At 46.2% G+C, this 15,179-nt stretch overlaps 1 pseudogene; it reads left to right on the top strand.

Annotated features, from left to right (window-relative positions):
- The first annotated feature begins 11,907 nt into the window (after positions 1–11,907).
- LOC138467410 (zinc finger protein 79-like) overlaps positions 11,908–15,179 on the top strand; it is a 33,796-nt pseudogene continuing 30,524 nt past the window's right edge.

The following is a 15,179-nucleotide window of genomic DNA, read 5'->3' as shown; positions in this document are numbered from 1 at the left end:
GGAGTGAACGGCACCGTAAAAGGAGCCGGCGCCGTTCACTCCGTACCGCTGCATTACGAGTTCCCCTTGCGGGACACGGTAAGCACGCCTGGGAAAACCAGGCGTGCTTACCGGGTCCCGCGAGGGGCAGAGGGAGCAAACAACGGGCCATCTCGTAATGGCCCGTTGTTTGCTCCCTCTCCCATTCCCATTCAGCCCTATGGGGGCTGAAATGGGAATGGGGCAGGACCGTGCCCGGATCCTTGGAGCGAGGAATTACCGGGCCTTCCAAACTTGGAATGGCCCGGTAAGTCCTCATTCTGAGGACCCGGACCCCGACTTGATTTCGGCGGCAGCCATGCCGCCAATAGCGGCATGGTTACCACCGAACTCGTAATGAGGGCCATTGTTTCCTTCTTAGTACATATACACATTTAATCAACAATTCATCCAATTCACATCACAAAGAAAACATCTATGAGCGATGTGATGTGGGCAATAATTTGTGCATCTGTACGAACACAAGCGACACAACAATATGTATTAAGAAGTGATGGGAATTCATTCTTTGTGAAGTGAACTGGACACATTTTCTAACAAATGTGTTAATGTCCTATGCAGGAAACATTTTTTTTTTCTTTATACATATCTTTCTTAATGCAAGGAGAAGTCATAAAGGAAGAGAATAATACACCATAGGAAAGCAGGGGGTACAGCAACAATGGGTCTGTTGCGATTGTTTGTAGATTTCATGTTGTGAGTGTTTCAGCAACAAAACCTGAATTCCTTCTGGCACAGAGCAGTCTCCATTTTGATTTAGTGCATCTCAAGGTGGACCCGGTGGGAAGGGAGAGAAGTGTGTTTAGACTCTTGTGTTTTCCTGCATTTCTGGAAAGGTGACACACAGCTGTTCTCCAGGGAGAGGCCTGAGTACCATTGGAGGGAACCCAGAGTTAGTTCCTGTCCTTTCTTCTCTAGCACCCACTTGTGGATTGGTGATACGTCCTCTTTTATTGGAACCTTTGCGACTAGTTTTTGGCAGTGATTGGCCAAGAGCGTCTGGTCGCCAGTCACGTGCATTCTACCAGAGGCTAATACCATGGCTACCATTCTGGGGAGCGTGGACAAGTACTGTACCCTGAGAGCCACGCAAGACATAGAATGAGGAACAACCAGACCTAGACAGCAGAGGTGGGGGTGGAGGGTGCAGCTACACTCAATAGTAGGAATTTAAATGGAACAAATATCCAAGCTCCAATACTGCCCTGCAAACAACATTATAATAGGGCATGTGACACCAAGGCTGAAAACCTCAAAGAGCAGCAAACATTGCAATCTCTCCCCATGGCAACACAGACTAGAATGATCACGTGGGGTATCAAAGCATAGCTGCAAGGAATGACCGCAAGACTCTGGATATAAAACAAGGAAACTTCCATTAATTTACAAAGACTTGACATCCATTGCATGCAACAAAAAAACATGAAAACCTTTCAAGATGCTGAACCCAAAATACATACAGAAAAACAACAAAGGGCAGTGGAACTATGTTGGGAAGCATTCATCAAGCCTTATAGGAAATGTAATTGCTGGATTAAATGGAATAAGATACTTCCTAAACAAATGAAAAAGTAAAGGAACAGCAACAAATAACGAAAGCAATTATAGACTAGATGGCAATGGCTATGGAGCAGAAACCTCACTGCGATTCTGTGCTGAGCTGTGCTTACACTCTTAGTTTTGCTGCATGAGGAACAACCTTGAACATCAACAGCAAGTTGGCTACGAACAGGAGGAACCTACTGCTCCTGCCCACTGTCCTGCACCCTGGGGCAGGAGTGGGCAGGAGATTCTGTGCTCTTCACCTGAACACGCATGTTAACCGCTCACATGCTCGCGAAGAAATGAGTGGGTTCATACCCAATGCATAGTATTGCAACCAGCCCTGGCTCGTGGGCACATCAAGCACACTGTAGGACCGTCTCTGAGCCCCTGCCAGTTTCTGAGGCTCTGTAAATGGATTTCCATTTTAAAACTCTGCCAGTTTCTGATGTCTGCTTATTAAGTTCTCAATTTAAAACCGTGCTAGTTTTTAAACCTATGCATTTTAGTTAAATGCTTTGATACTTATTTGGCGATTGAGAAAGATTGCAACCCGCACCTTTATTCCGAATAAAGATGTTTTTAGAAAAAATTGTAAAAGAGAACAATAGAATGTCAGAAACAACATTTGAAAGATTGTTTTAATAGCAAACAGTGTTTAAATGTTTTACTTCATACAAAGTAGTGTAGCACAAGCATTTTTATATGCCAGGATTAAGGATTGACAAACTATGCTATAATGTGTTATTCTTGCTAGTCTTCAATTCGGTTCTGTAGGCCAACTGAAAACATATCTAGTTTACAGAACACTGTAACATAAGCCTGTCAAGTGTCACAGGGAGTAGAGCGCTCACTTTGACATCCATGCAGAGCCTGCTGACACAGGTTGGAATCCCGACAGGGCCAAACTCAGCCTTTCATCCTTCCGAGGTCGATAAATGAGCACCACACATTGTGGGTAATAAAAAGCAGCGCTTAGATACCTGAGGGTTCGTAGTGCTATATAAATGTGAAATTATTATTATTATTACTCCTCACAATAAAGTAGCTCTACTGGGGAAGCTTGTACTTGAACTAAATACAGTGTTCTCCAGGTGGAGTGGGGAAGCCAAGTACTTAGTTTACAATAGTTGTCAAACAACTGTACGGGCTTTCTTGAAAAAGTGCAATAGACAGATGTAAAACTACCCACACACTAGGGATGTAAAGGTATAACGGTATACCGTTAAAGATATCGTGGACAACTTAATTGAACAATAATAAGCGGCACGTTGTTTATACCGTTAAGTGTGCTTTTCAATCTGATTTGGAAAGGCTGCAGTAAGCAATTGCTGCACAGTCTTGGTCTTGCACTGTTGGATGTGCCGTCTGCCAAGGGGGCCTTGTTTGCCAGACAAGAGCATAGGGAAATTGAGGCCACATTAGTAAATGCAGCTTTGCTGCTGTGACCGCTCTTTCTCTGTGATCAGTAGAGTCGGGTAAAAGATCAGCCGACTTTTGTGCAAATTGTGTTGAAAGCTGCCCAGTGTCTGAACCTTTGTGTTCCCCATGCAAAGCTGATAACGATGAGCTGACCGACTGGCTCTAAAAGCATACCAGAGACTCCTGTTCATAGACTCGCTAGACCTGGATTTAATGGGCAAACTAGAACAAAGTTATTTTGTTTTAGGCATTATTTATTTGAAAGGCAGCATACAGATTTTAAAAGTGTTCACATAGTCATGCTGCTCCGTGCTACAGGTCAGATCTTTTATGGTGGTTGTTCCAATTCTCAATTAGCAAGACCACAGGGACATCACAAGGGTGAGCTGAGGGCCTGAACTGAAAGTGAGAATTTTATTTTTTCCTTTTGTTCGTATGTAAACAAATGTAATAAAACATTCAGTGACTTGCAAAACAGTGAAGCCGGGAGCTGCAGGGAGGAGGCAGTCCTTGCAATGCTAGTAAAGTAGTGGAGTGAAGCTGAGTGTTACCAGTGTTCCTTGGATTGTGGATTGTGCCTCCTATCCACCTCTTTGTGCCCGGAAGGTCCATTTACCCATTAAATACTCAGCCCCGGAGTGGAGCGACGCGGAGTCAAGCTGAGTGTTACCAGTGTTTCCAGCGTAGCCAGTGTGGCTGTGGGGGCACACGACCCTCCCTTTATAAGAACTACGTCCTTAATGGATAGGTTGGAGCCCGGACCCTCAGGACTCCTAATGACTGATGTCGTTGTGCACTCTCACACCAGTGGTGAAGACGGAGAAGCGCATCCGCTCACTCGACGGCAGCAACGTTTCCTGGCCGCTGGAGGAATCGAGCCTGTTGAGCTTATTACAACATCCCTGGTAAGTGGCTGCAGGTCTCGTAAAAAAACTTGTACTTCAATTTCATCCTTCAGTTCTGAAAACTTTTTTGATTGCCAGGAAATTAATTCACCTACATTTGATGTCACTTTGACACCGGTAACAGGACTTGCACCCTGTTTCCCTTATGGTACGATTCTAGAAGAAGTGAATGTAAAGAACAGAAGTCACGCTGTGTCCGAGGTGCATCTGGAGGTTCATCCGGCGGCATCCTCGGAAATTGATTCATCTGTCATTGTGTGTGGTACAAACCCAAACAGCCATCAAATGGCTGCCACGGCAGACTCCCACCAGTATGGAGCTGTAGAGCTGCTGTCGACTGGATCCTTATTAGCCTCAGCGGGCTGCATGTTGGAACAGGACAATGGCCTTCATTCTGACTCAGACGTTAAGGGGTTTATGGCGCCGTAAACGGCGCCGACCCTTAACGCCTGATTACAAGTTTCCCTTTGCGGGATGGCTTTTAACGGCTGCTTTTTTGCTGCCGTTAAAATCAATGCCGCAAAGGGACCTTGGCGATAATTACGGCACCGTAATTTACGGTGCCGTAATTATCGCCTTTCACCATTCCCATTATGCCCTATGGGGCGAAAATGGGAATGGGGAAGGGTAAAATGGGAAATGGGGATTTACCGCCCCAACCACCATGGCGTAAACGTAATTGTTCCATTGTCAGCGTCGTTGGCAGAGTTAAATGTGCAGCATGGTTGTCCAATTTTTGCGCAAACTCCTCCTTCCATTGCCGTGAGGAGGTTTAAGACATATCTGTTCTGAGGTGCTACCATTCTTCCCGCCCTCAGTTCTTCTTTGATGGCGTTGAACCCTCTTACTGTCGAGTTAATAGTCATCATTAGCTCCCATCTGGTTATTTGGAGCCATTTTGCATTTGCGTATGCCTACAGTCCTGAGTGTATTATTGATGAGAAAAACATTGCCGCTCTGCTAAATAGTCTGTGTTCTGGTGGGATTGAAGTGAGGGCTGTTTCCGATCTTCCCCATAGGTAGTTACCTGTCAGTGGCTCTCCCTGTCTCTTCGCTCTTGACAAGATGTTCCCAGTGTTTTTCTCTGTATCTTCTTCAAACTTCAGAGATCTCTTCTTCCTCTTGTTCCCTTCGTCCATCTTGGGGAAGTTGCCTATGTTGATATGTTTCTGAGGTACAACTAATGACGGCACATTAACGTGTACCATAGTGCATATGCCATTTCATGACGGAAATAGCATGTGATATGCTTTATTGCCGCAGGCCCAATGGTGATCCATTAGTACAGCCGTTCCCACACCCCCCTCAGAAAGCAGCACAATACTTTTACAGTTCTTATTATCTCCGAAATTAACATCACCTACTTGTTGGTAGCACAGTGCAGGAGCCATTAACGGTAGTATAGTTATTGGGTCTTCGTCCTTCTCCAGCCATGTTAACATTGGAACATATTTCACCCACATCAACCAACATTTGTGGTTTGTTTCATTTATCGAATTTATATTCTCTTTCATCACTACGTTACTTCGTACTGCTCCTTCTGTCCAACCTTCATTTGTGTATATTCTCTCATATATTATAATTAGAGCTCTTTCCCAGCATCCTAGTTCACCAAACAACTTCGCTTGCATACCAATCACACGGTAGGTAATTCAACGTTACCTTCTTCGTTTCTCCTTTGTCTGGCCCTTCCGTTATGTATCTGTACGCTTGAGTGTGTTGGCGATAACTGTTGTACATGGTAAGTGTTTTGATGAAGTTGTTTTCATATGGATATGTGTCTCTTGTTTTCCATTGTAATGATACCACAGTCCCTTTATATCGTCCCTTTGTTTGGAACAGGGCAATATATATATCAGGCCTTCTACTTCCTTTGCTGGTACTTCAGTAGCTACAAACGTTCTTGATGTACTCATGGTGTACGGGATCAACGAGCACACACTAGCAGTTGTCCTTAGTTGTCTGCTTACCAATTTTGGTCATGTGCTGATACCACATATTATTTGTGACGTGTGCTGAATCTGTGATGTATGTGTCAATTCCCTCATTATCCCCATATGTACTACATTTTACTCTATTGTCATTACTTCTTTTAGCACTTGTACCACCTGATACCATCCCTGTTGCAGCAGTGGGAGGGAGTTTGTTAGATTTGGGTGCAGCCATAATCCAAAAAGCATAGCGTGCTTGCCAGACAGAGGTAGCAATTACACCAGTGATTACCAATAGTCCTACCAACATTAATACAATACCTAAAATCACTGGCATTTCCCCCTTACCTGTGCTGCGGTCCTGCAGCTTTATTCTTTGTGATGTTAAAGATGCTCGCCTGAAAATCACTAGAAAAATGCGTTACGTTGTTAGTTATGAAGCACTCCCTAGTATGTTGTTGTTCAATGCCCAGGCGAAAGCTGTCCCCGCGTCAAACTTTACTTGTGGAGTTGGGGAAATTATTCAAATGAACGTGTTGTTATACACACATATCCTTCTTCTTTTCTGATACTATGGTACAGGGCTTCAGGGGTATTATTATCTGTGGGTGGTACTTTCCCTTGGGCAGAACACGACATTAGTAGTGTCTTTTCTATACAATACAATACAGACGCAGTACCTGCATGTGTGAGAAAAAGAAAAAGAACATGCATGTGTTTATACATGTGTGTGCATTATTCAATTTTGTTAAACAATGTCCATCATTGGGTAATGGCTTGGAGGGGGCTGGGCTGGGCGGGGCGGGATGGGGTTTGTTGTTTGTTCTGAGATCTTGTAACCATGGGGTGAGTTGAGGGGGATTGTCCAAAGTCTATGGCTGTACCTGTGGCTGGGGAGGGGCCATGGGTAGTGGCATAATTGTCTTTTGTTATTGTTGTTGTGTCTTCGTCTGGCGTTTATGCTGTTGGTGCTGTATTTGCGTTGGCCCTGTCGACAACGCAAGGGTGGGTCTGAACTTTGTAGGACTTGATGTCATGTAGTTGGTTCCAAACGCTCTTGCCGTGTAATTTGACGGCTCTGGGAGCTACCGCTTCAACTAAGTGGGGCCCCGTGAATCTGGGGCTGTTCAATTTCCTGTTGAAATTGCGGAGGAGAACTTGGTCTCCTTCCGCAACAGTCCACTGTTTATGGCGCTCTTCTTCTTCTCTTGTTTCCTCTGGTTGGGTGATCTTCGACCCGCCCTGCGTGCGCTCGAGCTGTTGAGATATAAAAGCAACACTAGTAATCAAGGAAGACACATATTCATACATTTCATTACCAAAAACGTTTGCAGTGCTATCGTTGTCAATAACTGCCCTTGATGCTGGTGTTAGTGGAAGGCGCATTTGACATCCAGTCACCAACTTGTGGGGAGTGAGGTGGTGATCCGACCCTGGCCTATTCCTCGGCTCAAATAGAGCCAGGGGGAGACAGTACAACGAGTTGTCTGTTGTATTTTAGCTATTTCTGCCTTTAGGAGGCCATTCAGGCGTTCACACATGCCATTAGCCTGTGGATGGTACGCACATGCAAACTTGTGCTTTATGCCAAGTAGCGTGGTAATGTGCTCAAACATCTCATTCGCGAAGTGTGGGCCATTGTCTGACCGCAAAACTTCACAAACTCCCCACCTGGGGAAAACCGCTCTCACTAAAGATTTAGCTGCTCTGAAAGCATCTGCATGAGAGCAGGGCCCAGCCTCAATCCACTTTGAGAATGGGCATACCACTACAATCATGTATCTGTTCCCTTGCCATACATTGATCATGTCAACGTAGTCTATGTGAAGGTGCAGGAATGGTCATTCTGGTCAGGGTATAGCACCTTTTATCACTTGCAGCATGTGACCGGCCATAAATTGTTGTTCCCAAACTGGGGAACTCCCGTCCCCTGCACACTATCTATGATCTGTATGTACAGAAAAATAGTTTAGCATGTGGTGTACTCTAATAAGGCAGTGTATGAATGACACTGTCATATAGAGTCACCAGATGATTTTCATACGTTTAAATACATTTATATAATCTTAGTATGATGTGAGTCGATTAGACCAACAAATCATAAAATAATATAAATGAATCACAGTAACAAGGTTTTTAACACACAGACTTGACTTTAATCCATAGTGTGATGACCCAACGTGTTTTGAGATTTCTCTCTTCATCAGGGGTGCATAAAATGAAAATGTTCATAGTTTCTATAAAACAAAATAATTAGAGAAAACATATTTAGAAAAATGTAATAAGTGCATATTAATTAGTGCATATTAAGAAAACATATTTGCATACATATTTACATATTGTTAATTAATATGCACTTATTACATCTTTCTAAATATGTTTTCTCTAATTATTTTGTTTTATAGAAACTATGAAAATGTTCATAACTCTCCCTTTTACCATCCTTCCCACTTTTCGCCGAACAGTCTTCCTCCTCGCGACAAAATTCATCAAGGAGATTTCCTACCCACCGTGCTCTACCCTTTTGTCCCTGCACTCACCATCCTCCTTTCCCATTACTTTGCCGCCTATTTACGCTCTTTTCCTTTTTAGTTCTTCTATTACTTCACTACTTACCTTCGCTAATATCTTCCCATCTTCTTCCTTCCTTTCCCGTTTTTCCCTTTCTCTCTTTAGTAAACTTTATATTACTTTACCTTCTTCATATTTCCTGGCACTTTCAGATAGTATTTTCCTTTTCCACAGTTCCATTTCATTTTTCTTCTCTTCCTCTCTTCTCTTCATATCTCTTTGCGTGGCGCGGGATACCCTCTTAGTTATTGCCTTTATCCTCTCTGCTTCCCTTCTCTTCTCTTCCATATGCTCCTTCATCCTCGCTTGCTCATCCCTATTTTCCTTTCTCTCCTTCCTTCTTCCTCGTGTCTCTTGCTCGAACTGTCTGATCAATGAACTTCGTGCATCCCTAAACTCAGCCAACCTTTCCTCCAACATTTCTTCCTCTTCCCGTGACAGCTGATCTCCCTCCGTGTTCCTCACCTCGTCCTCTGTTTGTGTGTTACCCATGTCTTCCTTAGTCATCCTTCTTACTACATGTTCCTCCTCTTCTGTTAATGTCCCTGGCAGCTTTAAGAGCACCTGTGCTGCTACCCATTCCTCTGGTCTTATGTTTGTTATTTGGTCCTCCCCTTTCTTACCTCCATCCGAACCTGCCCGTGCGGAGGTTGAGCATACCGTGCTCGTCACTTCCTCCCCCCTCTTGTAGCTTCCTGTAGCGGCATACGATGGAGGGATGTACGTGGGGTTTGAGTACACTTCAGCGGCTGTCAGTTGCTGTCTTGCTATTTCTCTTAATTTTGTTACTGGGTACAACCCACCCTCTTCCTTCCACACTACCTTAGCTAGAGGCATATCTTCCGTTACTTCCTTCTTCACCTCTACTTCAGATGCTGTATTTGATCCCTCTTCCTCCGTCTTGCTCTCTTCTACACATGGTGTAGTGCTGTTTGCCGTGCCCCTTCCCCTTTCTTCCTCTTCCTTCTCCTTTCTCTCTTTTATTTCTTTGCTCCCTTTCTCTTCTGCTGGTCCCTCCATTGTGAACATCCCCGCTGCTCCCGGTCTTGTCCCCTGGATCATTCTCCATAAATTGAACATCTCTATGTGACGAGCTAATTTCTTCCCCTTGTACTTGTTGTGTATGTGCGTCAACAGTGAGTGTTGGGTGTATGGATCGAAACTGCCGTTAGACGGCCATGGTGTCGTTATTTTATTATCTGTTCCTTGTGTCCACTCTACACTGTATTTGATAACGTTCTCCTTATATGGCGAGAGTGTTATACACATATGTTGGAGGGGTATAGTTAAAGCATTTCCCCACACCCCGGACCCCGATCCATACGATGTTGCCATATTGTACTTTACTTTTCACCAATATTAACCTTCTTTACATGGCCCCGTAAACTGGGGACTTCCGATCGTCCGCTGAAAAGTAATACAATTGCAAATTCACACTTCTTTTCCTCTATTAGTTTTCACCCCTTATTTTACGTCTATGGGCCCCTATGGCCGTGGTGCATGAAGCACCCTGCGGCTGCGTGCCCTGTGTGACGTACTTGTACAGCCACCCCACTTCCTTTCTCTTCAAATCTCTCCCTCCCCTTTCCGTCCACCTTGCTCAGCATGACCGGCGTTCTCCGTGCGTGGTCACCTCCCCCCTCCCTTATCGAGTGTTGTCGGCGCTTCCCAGGCTCTTTCTCTCCACTTCGTCTATGCTGCCCCTCTCCCGCTACTATCCCTCGGCCACCCCTTGATGAACACTAGGCGGTCGTGGTGTCCTATAAAAGCCCTACGGGTGACGTTACCAACTCTTCTTACTATTAGCGGTAAGAACCTCTAATGACATAAAAGAGAATGCTATATATTCTAACTCTTTGTCCCCACAACCCCACAGCTGTCCTCTCACTACGACCGGAGCAAGGAATACCACAATAAACTCTTATAATGGGACTGTGCATGCTGTGTCACCTCGCGTGTGATACGCCCCTTGCCAGGGGAGCTTAACCAGCCAATTATCTTCCACACTCGGTAACAATCTAGCTACCTCCTATGGGGAAACTTCATCTACCTAACGAGCGTCAATACTCAATTGGTAAGGATCCTCTTCCACTCATTGATCTAAAATGCCAATTCGTAGGAAAACCACACCTCTCCCCTACAGGTGCCTGCGATCTGAATAACTCAATGCCTTCTGGCCATCACACGTGGTGCCTTTCGGCTCCACCCAATTCTCTCCGTGACGCGGTGAAAGACGGTTCACGTACCTGTCCAGCCACCGCTCACTTATCTGTCGTCACTGAGTTATCAAATCTTTTCCAACACACTGTAAACACCTCCCGCCACCCTATTCACAATTCCAACCCCCTGCACAACATTGCATTGCCGGTTGGGTGTGTCATGCTCACCAAGTTCTCCCGCTGTGTGGGGCTGCTTGACTGCGTGCACCCATCTAAAGCGGCTCGCCACCTGCCCTCGTCTGGACCACGTCTGGACACTTGCCAAACGCGGACGGGATACTTCTCAAACCGGCTCCCGAGGGCCAATATCCGGATTGCGCTATCCGGTCTTCTCACAGTTCTGCGATGGTCCTGTAGTCCTCAAAAGGGGGCAACGGCAGAGGGGGCCGCGCTGCCAGGCCGCCTCGCAGCAAGAGGCCCTGGAATAATGCTTTCGGGGAAGCAGACCTCAAACAGATCTCAGCAGTGCCTCCAACTTGTTGGGGTGGTTATCCAAGGGGCCGGAAGAGCCGTCTGCGGACCTCCGGGCTGGGAGGCCCAACTCCTCCCGTGTTCCCAGAGAGAGAGTATGACACACGCACACAAGGAGCAAGGCACTTCAGCTGTTTATTAGAGTAACGGCAGGGATACGCTTAGTCTGTATGCATCCGGGCAAGCTCTCGTCTCCCGTGGGGCTCGCAGGACCTTTTTACAGCAGTATGACACACTACACGCGTCACCTGGGAAAAGCATCACAAAACCTATTGCCATCTCGGATTGGTTCCCCGAGTGGTAGGGTTAGTATAGTTATGATATAGGGAAGAATGTTAGTGGAAGGGAACAGGTCAGGTGGCATACTTGGGCTGTCCCTAACAGTTGCTACATTGGAATTGTTACAAGGGGACCCTTTGTGATTGGCTAAGTGTAATGCATCAGCAATGAGCCCCCCTTTGCTCTGATTGGTCCTTCCGTGAGCCTCCAAGCCTGGGACCACCGCTGTTCCCAGCTCGCGGTGTACCTGACATTAGCAACAATGCGCAACTATGTGTTAGTGCGAACAATGGACAGGTCTGCTTATGGCTGGTGAGCAGGTCTTTCCCATCCGCTGCTGGCATCCATCTTGCTGCTCTGTTGTTGCAACCTGTGTCCCAGACGTGGGACCTTGGCGGTTCTCTGTCTCGTGGGCTTGGTCACGTGTGTGCAGACCGTGGCTGGAGCAGAATTATGAGCATTAGATTTCATATTCCGTGTCTGGGGGCCTGGCATCTGCACGTGTAACCTAGGCATTGGCCTTGCAGCATGAAGATGTTTTGGATGAGAAGGTTGGAGGTAGAGCGGCGCCAGGACCCAGAAAGCCTTGTGGACAATGCAAAGTGTCCTGAAGTTGATCCTTGCAGCGACGGGGAGCCAGTGAAGAGATTTCAGAGCTAGAAAGATAAGATCCCTGGGCTTGAGGCCAAGCACAAGTCTTGCAGTCCTGTTCTGGTTAAGTTGTAAAGGTCGAAGTGTAGAGGCAGGAAGATTTAGAAAGAGGCTGTTGCAATAGTCCATCCTACAGAGGACCAGAGCTCTGGATACAGTGAGTTTGTGGGGGAAAGTGAAGGTACAGCTGATAGTTTGACTTCTTAGAGACGTCAGAGATGTGAGAGAAGGAGAGGGTGGAGTCGAAGATGACATCAATGTTCTTAACCTCACAGGAAAGAGCAGAGGAGGATCTCAGTCTTACTGGCATTGAGGCAGAGATCATTGGTGGCACACCATTCCTGAATTGCGACCAGACAGTTTGGTATGAAAGAAGAGGCACAGGTGGCTGAGGGGAGTCTGAAAGAGAGCTGAGTGTCATCCACATTGCATTGGAAATTGGACCAAAAGTAGCGATGCGGTGGGCAAGAGGTGCCAGGTAGTTGTTGAAGACCCAGGGAAAGAGGTTAGACCCCTGGGGAACACCGCAAGTAGAGAGAGAGATAGAAGAGAGGAAAGACCCCAGTTGGACCTGAGAGTGCCGGTCGGTGAGAAAGGAGGTCAACCAGGCCAGGGCCTGATCAGCAATAGCAAGGTTGCCCTGGAGACGATTGAGCAGGATGGCATGTTTGACTGTGTCACAAGCAGAGGATAGATCAAGGAGAATGAGACAGAAGGGAGATTAGAGTCAAGAGTGGAAAGAAAGTCTTCACGGTTGTCCAGATGAGCAGTTTCCGTGCTTCTGGCAGCTCTGAAGCCAGACTGGTGGTCATGGAGGCAACCAACAGATTCAGTATGTAGATTGATTGATTGATATTTTATTTCTATCCCGCTCGTACACAAGCGTTCAGAGCGTGACAAGGCAATGGAGGGGAACAGGGGAGAACAAAACAGCGATCTTACTAGGCCCAGTGACATTGAGAACGCGCAAGTGCATGGGAGACAGGGGAGGGGAAAGGTGCATGGAAGGGGGGAGAAGTGGAAAGTGCGAAGCAGAGGAGAAACAGATAAATAAAAATAAATAAATTATAAAGGCAACAAACAGTGGCAATGCAGCCAGCAATTTGCAAGTGCTAGGTTTAAGGAAGCAGACAGGGTAGGTCTGATAAGTGCAGGAAGAAAAAAAGAAAAAAAGTGAGGGGTGGCTGTATGGGTACAGATACAGACCCCAGTGAAAGGGGTGGCCCGGAGGCAGTGCGGGAGGGTGGCAGGATGAGCAGGTACCTGGGCCCAAAGGAGAGAGGGTGGCCAGGTGCACAGAGCCAAGAGAGAACAGATCAGCAGGGGAGAGGGGGAGCGAATGCAGAAGAAAAGAGGAAGGTCTTGAGGTGCTTCCGGAACCGGAGATGGTTCTCCTCAAGTTTTAGTGTGGCAGGGAGGCTGTTCCAGAGGGAGGCCCCAGCCGAAGACAGAGATCTACCCCCAGATCATTTCTTAGAAAAACGACTGACCCTGAGGGAGTTGGAGGTAGAGGAGAGAAGAGCTCGAGAAGGGGAGGTATTTGCAGAGGGATAGCTGAAGGTATTTTGGACCCAGGCCCCAGAAAGCCTATAGAGTATGTAGAGTATGTGTTGGCATCAGTGGAGACTTGGAGTAATTGTGCGCACTAACCGGCTGCAGCGGTCTAGTGTACACCTAAGTGTACACCTAAGATGGCCACCGCATGTTTATAGGTGATTACTTCCGGATATGCTTTGTGCTGTATCCGTCTAAGGATCCTCGCTGCTTGTGTGCCTCATTCGTACTAGCGTTTTTTGTGCTCTCCCATTTTTTCCTTGCCTACTATTTTGTCCGCTTCTCTTCCAGTTTGCTTTATTTCTTTATTCCTTTTCAGCCTTACTTTCTGTCCTTATAGCTATTCTTTCCTTTATTTCGGTGTGCCTTTCAGCCTTCATTTCCCTGTGAAGTAACGACTCTTCGTTACTTCTGGGTTTAATCGCTAACCGTTTCTGTCCATTCTATGGACATCCTCTGGGCATTCTAGTTCTGGTAGCAGTTCCTTTCTATATCCTTTGATTATCACATTTATCTAGGTGTTTTCACCATTTATATCTTCTCCGTTAAATATTTTTACCTGGGTATTTTCTTGCTCTGATCTCTTCGGTTTCGGCATCCTCTTCCGGAAACCACACTGCTCGCACCTTTCGCTTGTTGGTTCTGATTTTCTGATCTTCATTTTTTTCTTGTAGCATCTTTTCATACTTACTTTCCTTTCCTAGTCTACATATATTCTTTCTGCTTTTACTTTCTGTGTTATTTTGGACGCCGTCCTGTTGCTGCAAGAACAATTGGAAGTTACCTGGACGACTGTGTTCAATCCTGAAAAAATACCGGAGACCATGTTCTTGCCACTGGGTGTCAAGGGTGATCCTTGAAAGATCTACACAGCAGGGAAAGAGAGACTTTCCTTTTCTCCTGGTTCCTGAAAATTTCAACTACCAAGGACATCACCTCGACGGTCCACACTGAACTGTCACCTCATCAGGGTTTTTTCTGCCACATCAGCTTTTTCCCTGGACATTTTTTGGGAGCTTGCTCCTTGAGGTTCCCCCTGATCCTGTATATTTATAGGTCAGGGTGGCCTACGAGGGAGCTCGCCCTTATTTGCACGAGAAAAAGGAGAAAAAGAAGAAGGAAAATAAAGGAACCCAAAAGAAAAAGGTACTGGACATCATAAAGGAAGACTCAGGTGAGGAGGTGGAATGGGGTGGTATCACGGATTCTGACAGTATGCTGGGAGATGGCTAATGTTTCCAAGAGTTTCCCCAGGAAAGGAATGATGGAGATTGGGCAATAGTTAGCCAGAGAGAAAGGATCGGCCGAGGGCTTCTTTAGAAGGGGATGCACAAGATAGTGCTTAAGGGGGAGGGGAAAGTTGCAGTAGCAACGGAGTGATTGCAGGAATTAGCCAAGGCTGGAGCAAGGGTGTCGATGTGGTCCTTGATAGTTTTGGATGATCAGGGGAGAACCTGCTTTGATGAGACTTTCATAGATCAGACCTGTCTAGAAACATCAGGGGTGAAAAAGGGAAAGGAGGAGAAGGACGAGGAGAGACGGCCTCAGACAGGCCAGGAGTAGTAGAGGAGGAGGAAGAGCAGGTAGAGGAAGAG

The sequence above is a fragment of the Ambystoma mexicanum genome, chromosome 4q, assembly GCF_040938575.1.
Source record: "Ambystoma mexicanum isolate Mex_15411 chromosome 4q, UKY_AmexF1_1, whole genome shotgun sequence".
Classification (NCBI taxonomy): Eukaryota; Metazoa; Chordata; class Amphibia; order Caudata; family Ambystomatidae; genus Ambystoma; species Ambystoma mexicanum.
The sequence above is the reverse complement of the archived record's forward strand: the minus strand, read 5'-3'. Positions and strand labels throughout refer to the sequence as shown.